Source organism: Salvelinus sp. IW2-2015, unplaced genomic scaffold (genome assembly GCF_002910315.2).
Source record: "Salvelinus sp. IW2-2015 unplaced genomic scaffold, ASM291031v2 Un_scaffold2554, whole genome shotgun sequence".
Lineage (NCBI taxonomy): Eukaryota > Metazoa > Chordata > Actinopteri > Salmoniformes > Salmonidae > Salvelinus > Salvelinus sp. IW2-2015.
Genome location: NW_019943867.1, coordinates 87156 through 96485, shown reverse-complemented (window position 1 = coordinate 96485; position 9330 = coordinate 87156). Strand labels below are relative to the sequence as shown.

Genomic DNA, 9330 nt, shown 5'->3' with positions numbered 1-9330 from the left:
CACATCAGACAGTCCCACACAGCCATGGACTAAACACATGTACTGCCACAGTTTCACATTCAGACAGTCGCACCAGCCATGGATAACACATGTACTGCCAGCAGTTACATTCCAGACAGTCCCACACAGCCATACGGACTTAACACATTACTGCAGAGCTTAAAATTGCAACAGTCCACACAGCATGGACTAACACATGTACTACAACAGTTAAGCATTCACCAGTTCCTACACAGCCATGGACTCAACAACACGTACTGCACAGTTAACATTCAGACAGTCTCTAGCAGATTTAGGGGTGTTTTGGCATGGATTTACAACCCTAACAACTCTCTTTCATCTGTCCCTATCCTTCCCCTCCCTCTCTCTGCCTCGCTCTGATCCCTATCTTCCTCCTCTCTCTGCTCGCTCTGTCCTATACTTCCCCCTCCTCTCTCTGTCCTATCCTTCCACCCCTTCTCTGTCCTATCTTCCTCCTCTCTCTGTCCTATCTTCACTCCCTCTCTCTGTCGCCTATCCTTCCTCCTCTCCTTCCCTATCCTTCCTCCCTCTCTCTGTCCCTATCCTTCCTCCCTCTTCTGTCCTATCCTTCCCCTCTCTCTGTCCCTAATCCTTTCCTCCTCTCTCTGTCCTATCCTTCCTCCTCTCATTGGTTCCCATTTCCTCCTCTCTCGCTCTGTCCCTACCTTCCCTCTCTCTCGCTCTGTTCCTATCTTCCCTCCCTCCTCTCGCTCTGTCCTATCCTTCCCTCTCTTCAGCTCGTCGTATCCTTCCTCCCTTCTCGCTCTGTCCCTATCCTTCCCTCCCTCTCGTCGCTCTGTCCCTATCCTTCCCTCCTTCTCTCCGCTCTGTAACTGTGCAGTACATGTGTTAGTCCATGGCTGTGTGGGACTGTCTGAATGTTAACTGTGCAGTACATGTGTTAGTCCATGGCTGTGTGGGACTGTAGGGCTACATTTGTTTGAGTATGTCTGCATGTTAGTGTATGTTGAAGACTACATTGATCAGTGTGTTGTTCCTACCATGCCTCCTCCGGTGCCAGCACCTCAGGCCTAGTGAAGAGGTTTAGGCACTGCTCCAGGGTGAAGTGTCCAGCCCTGGCCGTCTCGTTGACCGACCCAGGGTCCTCTTCAAATTCCAGCTCCTTGGACCGAACCAGGACATACTCCTTGAGACGCTCGTTGTTCTTCCACACCAGCTCCAGGCTGGAGTCCTCAGGGAGGTCCAGAACGGCCTCTTCTAGGGTAGGGGGAAACATGACAAAACAACAGTAAGACATTCTAGAACACATATCGTAAAGGACTTAAATGTTGAATGATACAGAGCAGTAGATGATTGAGTTTTTGCTTTGTCTTAACACTCGGACTAGGGGTGAGGGGCAGGGGTGAGGACTAGGGGTGAGGACTAGGGGTGAGGGGCAGGTTTGAGATTAGACCCTGACCCTTTTCCTCCAGTGTCTGCTCCTTGCTGTTGGAGTGGAGGATGGTGATGTAGAACTGAGAGGTGTGGCTGGATGCAGACTCTGATGGTTGCTGGTAGCCGGTCACAGCAGCTAGACACACAAACAGCACAAAACAGCCTCAAAACACAGCGTGAGCCACAGGGAAAGAGATCCACTAAATACAGGGAAAGAGATCCACTAAATACATTTTTATTGGTCACAGGTCACATACACATGGTTAGCAGATGTTACTGCGAGTATAGTGAAATGCTTGTAAATAACCAAAAGTATGTGGACACCTGCTTGTTGAACATCTCATTCCAAAATCATGAGCATTAATATGGAGTTGGTCCCCCCTTTGCTGCTATAAACAGCCTCCACTCTTCTTGGAAGGCGTTCCACTAAATGTTGGAACATTGCTGTGGGGACTTGCTTCCATTCAGCCACAAGAGCATTAGTGATGTCGGGAACTGATGTTGAGCGATTAGGCCTGGCTTGCAGTCAGCATTCCAATTCATCCCAAAGGTTTTCGATGGGGTTGATGTCAGGGCTCTGTGTAGGCCAGTTAAGGTCTTCCACATTGATCTCTCGACAAAGCATTTCTGTATGGGCCTCGCTTTGTACCTAGATTTGTCCATCGGACTGCCAGATGGTGAAGCGTGGTTCATCACTCCAGAGAACGCGTTTCCAAATCAAATCAAATGTATTTATATAGCCCTTCGTACATCAGCTGATATCTCAAAGTGCTGTACAGAAACCCAGCCTAAAACCCCAAACAGCAAGCAATGCAGGTGTAGAAGCACGGTGGCTAGGAAAAACTCCCTAGAAAGGCCAAAACCTAGGAAGAAACCTAGAGAGGAAACCAGGCTTATGAGGCTGACCAGTCCTCTTCTGTCTATCGCCGGGTGGAAGATTATAACAGAACAGGCCAAGATGTTCAAATGTTCATAATGACCCAGCATGGTCAAATATAATAATCCACAGTAGTTATCGAGGGCGTCTCAAGAGTCCAATGGCGGCAAACTGATACACCACTGCCAGCGCGCTTCGCATTCGCGAATGGGTGATCTTTGCGCTTGTGCGCTGCTTGCTGCCTGGAAACCATCCTGTAAGCTCCCGACAAACCACTTCGTGCAGACGTTGCAGACCGAGGACAGACGATTTTTAGCACGCTACGCACTTTAGCACTCGGCAACTGCTCCTTCTGTGAGCTTTGTTGGCCTGACCACTTCACTCTGAGCCGTTGTTGCTTCCTAGACGTTCCACTATCACAATACAGCACTTACAGTTGACCAGGGAAGAAATTTGACAAAACTGACTTTATGGAAAAGGTGGCATCTTTATGGACAGTCGCCACGTAGAAAGTCACTGCTCTCTTCAGTAATGCTATTCCTGGTTGTCTATGTGAGATTGCATGGCTGTGTGCTCGATTTTACACCGTCAGCACAGGCCGTGGATAAAATAGCCAAATCCACTCAATTGAAGGGAAGTAGTCCACATACCATAGGAACTTTTGTATATACATAGTGTAAGTGAAAAAAAATATTTGTCTATATAATCATTTGAGAAATGTAATGAAAAAAGTAGAAGTAACAATACTATTGATATGTTAATGTTAGAAGATGCTTGCCTTTACCTTCTGGTCTGACAGCCTTCTCACAGGAGGTCTCCTTCTCTCCCTGGGAGTCCTGSGAGCCAGAGGAGGGCTCAATGAAACCTGAGTCTGTGGTGTGGGTGGAGAGGGCGTCTGGGTCTCCGGCTGGATGTGCTGAGGCCTGGGCTGTCTCTAGTGGAGACTCAGGAACCAGAGAGGAGACCTCCTGCTCTGAGTCCCCTGCCCCACCGCCCCTGGCCTTATCCCCTGCCCCCACACCTTCAGGGGTCTCTGCTGGAGGGGGAAGGTCAGCCAGGCACTGGGTGACCTCTGGAGACGTCCTGCCAGACTGGAAGGGAGGCTGGAACACYTTCACTGAATATCTACACAGAGAGATGGGGGAAAGTGGTGAGACCACATAATAATCAGTGACAGCCCAACAATGTCAAATCAGCAAGTTGTATTGATATCTAAAGAACAGCAWTCATATCCATCAACTCCGGACATCCCAATGCTACCTTGAGTATCCTTCCAGCAGCTGGGACAGCCGGGCGTAGGTGAGTCTGGACTCAGGGACGCTGACCAGGAAGGGAAGCCCCACGTTCTCTATGTTGGGCCCACACAGAACCTTGTGGTTGGACCAATGTTTTTRCTGGCAAACCCTGAAATATGAAGGGGGCAAAAAGTTAGATTGGATTAAAAACGAAAGCAATATTATTATTTTTTAAATTCATGAATCATTTAGGAGAACAGGAAATAGTTCTGAAATAGTTCTGTTAATATTGGGAAATTAACTCATTCAATTGCCTGTGTCATTAGTGCCAGACAGCAAACATTTAGTGAGCTGTTGACTCACTGGTTGCAGTAACCCACGCGGTAGCAGCGGGTGCAGCGCTTCAGTTTCTCTTCATCCGAGAGAGGAGGCTTCAGGCAGGCAGCACACTTCGAGATGGGAATACTGGGGACCTGAGGCCTCTGGACGGGGGGGACAGAGAGACAGACACTAGGTAACACACTAGGGACTTGTGTTATAGTTCCCTAAGGTTCGAATAGGATGGCAAGAGAGGCTGCTGGACGTTTACCTGCTGGACTCGGAGCACCACCACCCTCTCCTTGGCCAGCTCTTTAGACAGCACTTCGAAGCAGAAGAGCATGTCTGAGGAGGAGACCGTGTCCAGGGAGTTGGATGGGAGAAACATCCGATGGAAGCGACTCTTCACTACCTCAGCCAGCCTCAGGTTCTCTGCCTTGATCCTCACACTCCGAGAGATGGACTCCAGGACCTCAGCTGTGCTCGAGTTCTCTTTACTCACACTCACCAGGAACTGACACAATCAGAGGAAGCAGACAGTCAAATAAAATCGGTCAAATGAAATAATAAACCGAAGCCATCTGCTATTTGAATGACACCAATATGTCATCTTACCTTCATGGGTTTCTTGTGAGGCTCTTTAGCAAAGTAGAACACTGTGAGGACCTTCTGCTTCTGGGGCAGGGGCACGGGAAGGTAGAGGAAGGGGTCAAAGGTTATGGAAACCTGGGGACAGAGAAGAAGGACATTTGAACTTTTCAAAACATTCAAACAGGTCACGTTGTAGTACTCCCTATCACAGCACTAAATAAARGAGTTCCACTCGACACAGCAAGCCACCCACACTGATCCGCTATTAGTCTAACTCTGATGGGTCCATTTTCCTCCATTATTGAATTAGGTTTTCCTCCATTGCAGCTTGACAGCCAGGCCTGAGTCTCTAATCATCTSCATCATATTACTAAGCTATATGGAAGTGTTTTATGAAGGTCATACAACAAGGATCATTTAGCTATTTGATTTAAACATTTTGAGTTCCCTTTGAAGTATCAAAAAAAAAAATGTTTTGTCTTACTGCTGTTAGCACATACAAACGCATGCCGGGGCAGCAGGTAGCCAAGTGGTTAGCGTTGGGCCTGTTGGGCCTGTAACCAAAAGGTTGCTAGATCGAATCCCCGTGCTGACAAGTTAAAAATCTGTCGTTCTGCCCCTGAACAAGGTAGTTAACCCACTGTTCGCCGGTAGGCCGTCATTGTAAATAAGAATTTGGTCTTAACTGACTAGCCTAGTTAAATAAAATGAAAATGTAATAACAGATTCACTACATGGAACAACAGAAGGTCACAAAAAAATATCAAAAAGGAAGTTGGTTCTGACAGCCAACAAGTGCTCAGCTTATGTGGGAACTCCTTTAAGATTGTTGGAACAGCATTCCAGGTGAAGCTGGTTGAGAGAGTGCGAAGAGAGTGCAAAGCTGTCTAAGGCAAAGGGTGGCTACTTTGAAGAATCTCAAATATAAACTATATTTTGATTTGTTTAACACTTTTTTGCTTACAACATGATTCCATGTGTTATTTCATAGTTTTGATGTCTTCACTATTATTCTACAATGTAGAAAATAGTAAAATCCCTGGAATGAGTAGGTGTGTTCAAACTTCTGACTGGTACTGTACTTTCATAAAATTTTTCAACTGGTACCGGGGGCCCTTCAGACTAGATTTGTGAGGCCTAGAGCAAAACAACATGTACATGTTCATGAGAGTCTCACCGTTGCATATTAGTGTGTAGAACAAACTGTTCGGAAATTACAGACGACKGGTTTTCGGGATGTCTCACGGTCTGACAAACACCGCTCTAGCTCTGTAACCTTTCGTCGCAGATGCGGAAGTACGACATACGAGGATGCAGTGGATTGAGACGCAACACATCTCTAGCTTAAACTGACAGATTTCCATGGGGAMTMTTTATTATGCTAATTAGATTTCCGCACYGACATRGACCTTAGGGGGTTAAACGCCCATTATCATGATGCCTAAAGGGCAGACATGCCTAAAACAACGGGCAGGGTCTGTGTTCAGCAGTGGATAGCCGTAGCAACAGAGGCACTACGGTATTATCCCTGTGAGTTTGACTGATACATTCCAAGACTAGAAAAACCCCGTTGAGACTCCATACAAAACACAGTTCAACATGAACACCCAGATATATMTCAGACAGTGGAGTGTTGCTTAATTGTGTTGAAATAATTCCGCTGTTTGTGTCTTACCTTGGAGCACACTGGGCAGACGAGCTTGGATTTGTACTGGCCCTGGAAGAGGTCTACGATGAACGAGTCGTTTCTCATCTTGTGCCTCTGCCACGCCTCATCTGCCACCACCTTTAAAACAGACACACCATGTCATTTTCCAGGACAACTGGACTGAATGGAAACAGTGAGTGTGGTTATAAGTATGACTGCCTCTGCATTGATTGCCATTTGGAGTTTTAGCCTGCTGGGTATGTGTAAAGCACTTTTTAGATGTCACAAAGGGCCTTATAAAATAAATGTGATTGTTTATGGTGCTGCTCAAACCTTTATTTCACCCACCTCGTCCTGCCGTCCGTCTGAGTCCACYGTCTCTGTYTAGGGCTTGTTCTGGATGCGGTTCAGGTCCTCATGGAGCCCATCCAGGAGGAAGGCCATGAACTCCTGGGCATCGTGCTGGGCATAGCCTGTAAACTGACTGGCCTTACTGGCCACGATCGCCTGGAGAATAAAAAACACCACATCTTACTGGTAACGATGCACTCGGAGAATAAGAGACAGCACATCTAACGTGGATACGATCACCTGGACGAATAAGACGCAGACAGTCTAACTGGAACGATACGATACCGGAGATAAGTAAACAGCTCACATCCTAAGCTGGATACGATCACCTGGAGAATAAATCAACCGGCAACATCTAACTGGATACGATCACCGGAGAATAAGAGCAGACACACATCTACACTGGATACGATCACCGGAGATGACGAGATGCTAAGGTGAACGGACGCGATTAAACCCACATCTAACTGGATACGATATCACCTGGAGAAGTACAAAGACAGCACACTAGACTGGATACGATCACCTGGAGAATAAACGATCACACATCTAACTGGATAGACGATCACTGGAGAATAAAAACATCCACATTAATGGATACGATCACCTGGAGATAAAAGGACACGCACCATCTAACTGATACGTATTCACCTGAGAATAAAGACAGCACATCTAACTGGATACCGATCACCGGGGGCGGAATAAAGACCAGCACATCAACTGATACCGATCAACCTGGAGAATTAAAGACAGCACATCGTAAGCTGATACGATCACCCTTGGGAATAAAGACAGCACATCTAACTGGATACGATCACCTGGAGAATAAAGACAGCACATCTAACTGGATACGATCACCTGGAGAATAAAGACAGCACATCTTACTGGATACGATCACCTGGAGAATAAAGACAAAGGCTATTTGGGTTATAGCATCTGCTAAATGTCATATATTATATCATTATATATTATTAAATAACAGGGAGGGAGTTAAAGATATGACTCAGGAGAGTGGAGTGTCACCTTTAACTTAGAGGGCTGAAAAGCATGGTGGGTACCCTTCCACAAAGCCCGGAGAAGCACAGCAAACCCGATGGCCAGCCGACCACCCGTCCCCAACGGGTTATTACAGTTGATCTCATTCTCAAACGCCCGGTCTGCACAGAGGGTGAGAGAACACAGTTAATGGTTTRATATCAATCTACAGTCACTGAAGATTAATACAATGACTTGCATGTTGAAACTTTTTTTTATAAGAAAACCCTTTATTCCCTGCATTGTTACATTTGATTTTTTACACACATATTTACATCAGACACATATTTCATAAAGGAATGTAAAAACTTAAATGAAAGAATGCCAGAAGAGAAGAGGAAGATTAGAGGAGCTCACTGACCATGAAAGTAGTCCCTGAGTTCCCGGGTGTTGGAAAGAGACTGGATGACACTGTTCATAAAGCATGTGTTGCCCAGGTTGACCAGGCCTGTGAAGCCTGGCAGACACACCTCCTCCTCCTCCTCCTCTTCCTCCTCAACGCTGCGCTGGCTGCCGGCAGGAGGTGCGTGGGCCATGGGCTGGACCATACAGGTGGGCTTGGGCTGAGGGGCAGAGACAGAAATAAAGGGATGAAATACCAATCAATCAAATAAACTTTATAAAGGACTTTTTTACATCAACAGTTGCCACAAAGTGCTTTACTGATACCCCAGCCTAAAACCCCAAAGAGCAAGCAATGCAGAAGCCCAGTGGCTAGGAAAAATGCCAACCTCCGAGGCTCATAGGATAACACGATAAAGAAATCGGATTCCCTTTCCCCCTACTCATTTTCCAATCCCCTACTCCTCGTCCTAAATCACTTCATACCGTTTCACTTTCTGGGCCTTTTCCTATTCTCCTCTCTGCTCCACCGATTTTCATCCTCCGTCGTCAGTCTCTCTCTCTGCTCTCTCTCTCGCTGCCTCTCTCACCATCTACATCCTCCGTCAGTCTCCCTCTCTCACCAATCTCATCCTCCGTCAGTCACTCCTCATCGTCACCATCTCATCCTCGTTGCAGTCTCTCCCTTCTCTCCACGCATCTCATCCGGTCATTCTACCTCTCTCACGCATCTCATCCTCCGTGCAGTCTGCCTCTCTCACCTTCATCCTGTAGTCCCCACATCCTCTCCGTCAGTCCTCGCTCTCTCACCATCTCAATCCTCCCGTGTCCTCCTCACCATTCTCACCTCCGGTCATCCACCAAGTCTCTCACTCTCAAATCAGTCCCTCCTCTTCTCACCATCTCATCCTCGCGTCAGGTGCCTTCCCTCTCCATCAACCACTCTCATCCCGCCTCTGCTGCACCATCTCATCGCTGCCCTCTCTCGACCATCTTCATCCTCCGTCAGTAGCCTCCCCATCTCACCATCTCATTCCTGCCGTCAGTCCTGCCTCTCTCTGCACGCAGTCTCATCTCTCCGTCAGTCCTCCCTCTTCTTCACCATTCTCACTCTCTCCGTCTAGTCCTGCCCTCTCATCACCCATCTTGCATGCTCCCTACTCTCAGCGCATCTCATCCTCCGTCAAGTCCCTCGCCCTCTCTCACCATACCTCATCCTCCAGTCAGATCCTACCCTCTCCTCACCATCATCATCCTCCTCTGCAACCATGCTACCAATCCCTCCGTCTCCTCAACCATCTCATCGCTTCCCGTCAGTCCTCCCGTCTCATCACCATCTTCATCTACCGTCAGTCCTCACCTCTCTCACCTATCTCATCCTCCCGTCAGTCCCTCCCTCTTCTCACAATCTCATCCTCCCTCTCTCGACATCTCATCCTCCCCTCTCGTCACCATCATTCATCCTCCCTCTCTCACCAATCCTCATCCTCCTCTCTCACCATCTCAATCTCCCTCTC

General features: G+C 47.5%; 1 pseudogene; it reads right to left on the bottom strand.

Moving 5' to 3' along the window:
• The window catches only part of LOC112074270 (ubiquitin carboxyl-terminal hydrolase 19-like), a 31978-nt pseudogene that overhangs the window by 6176 nt on the left and 16472 nt on the right, over nucleotides 1-9330 (bottom strand).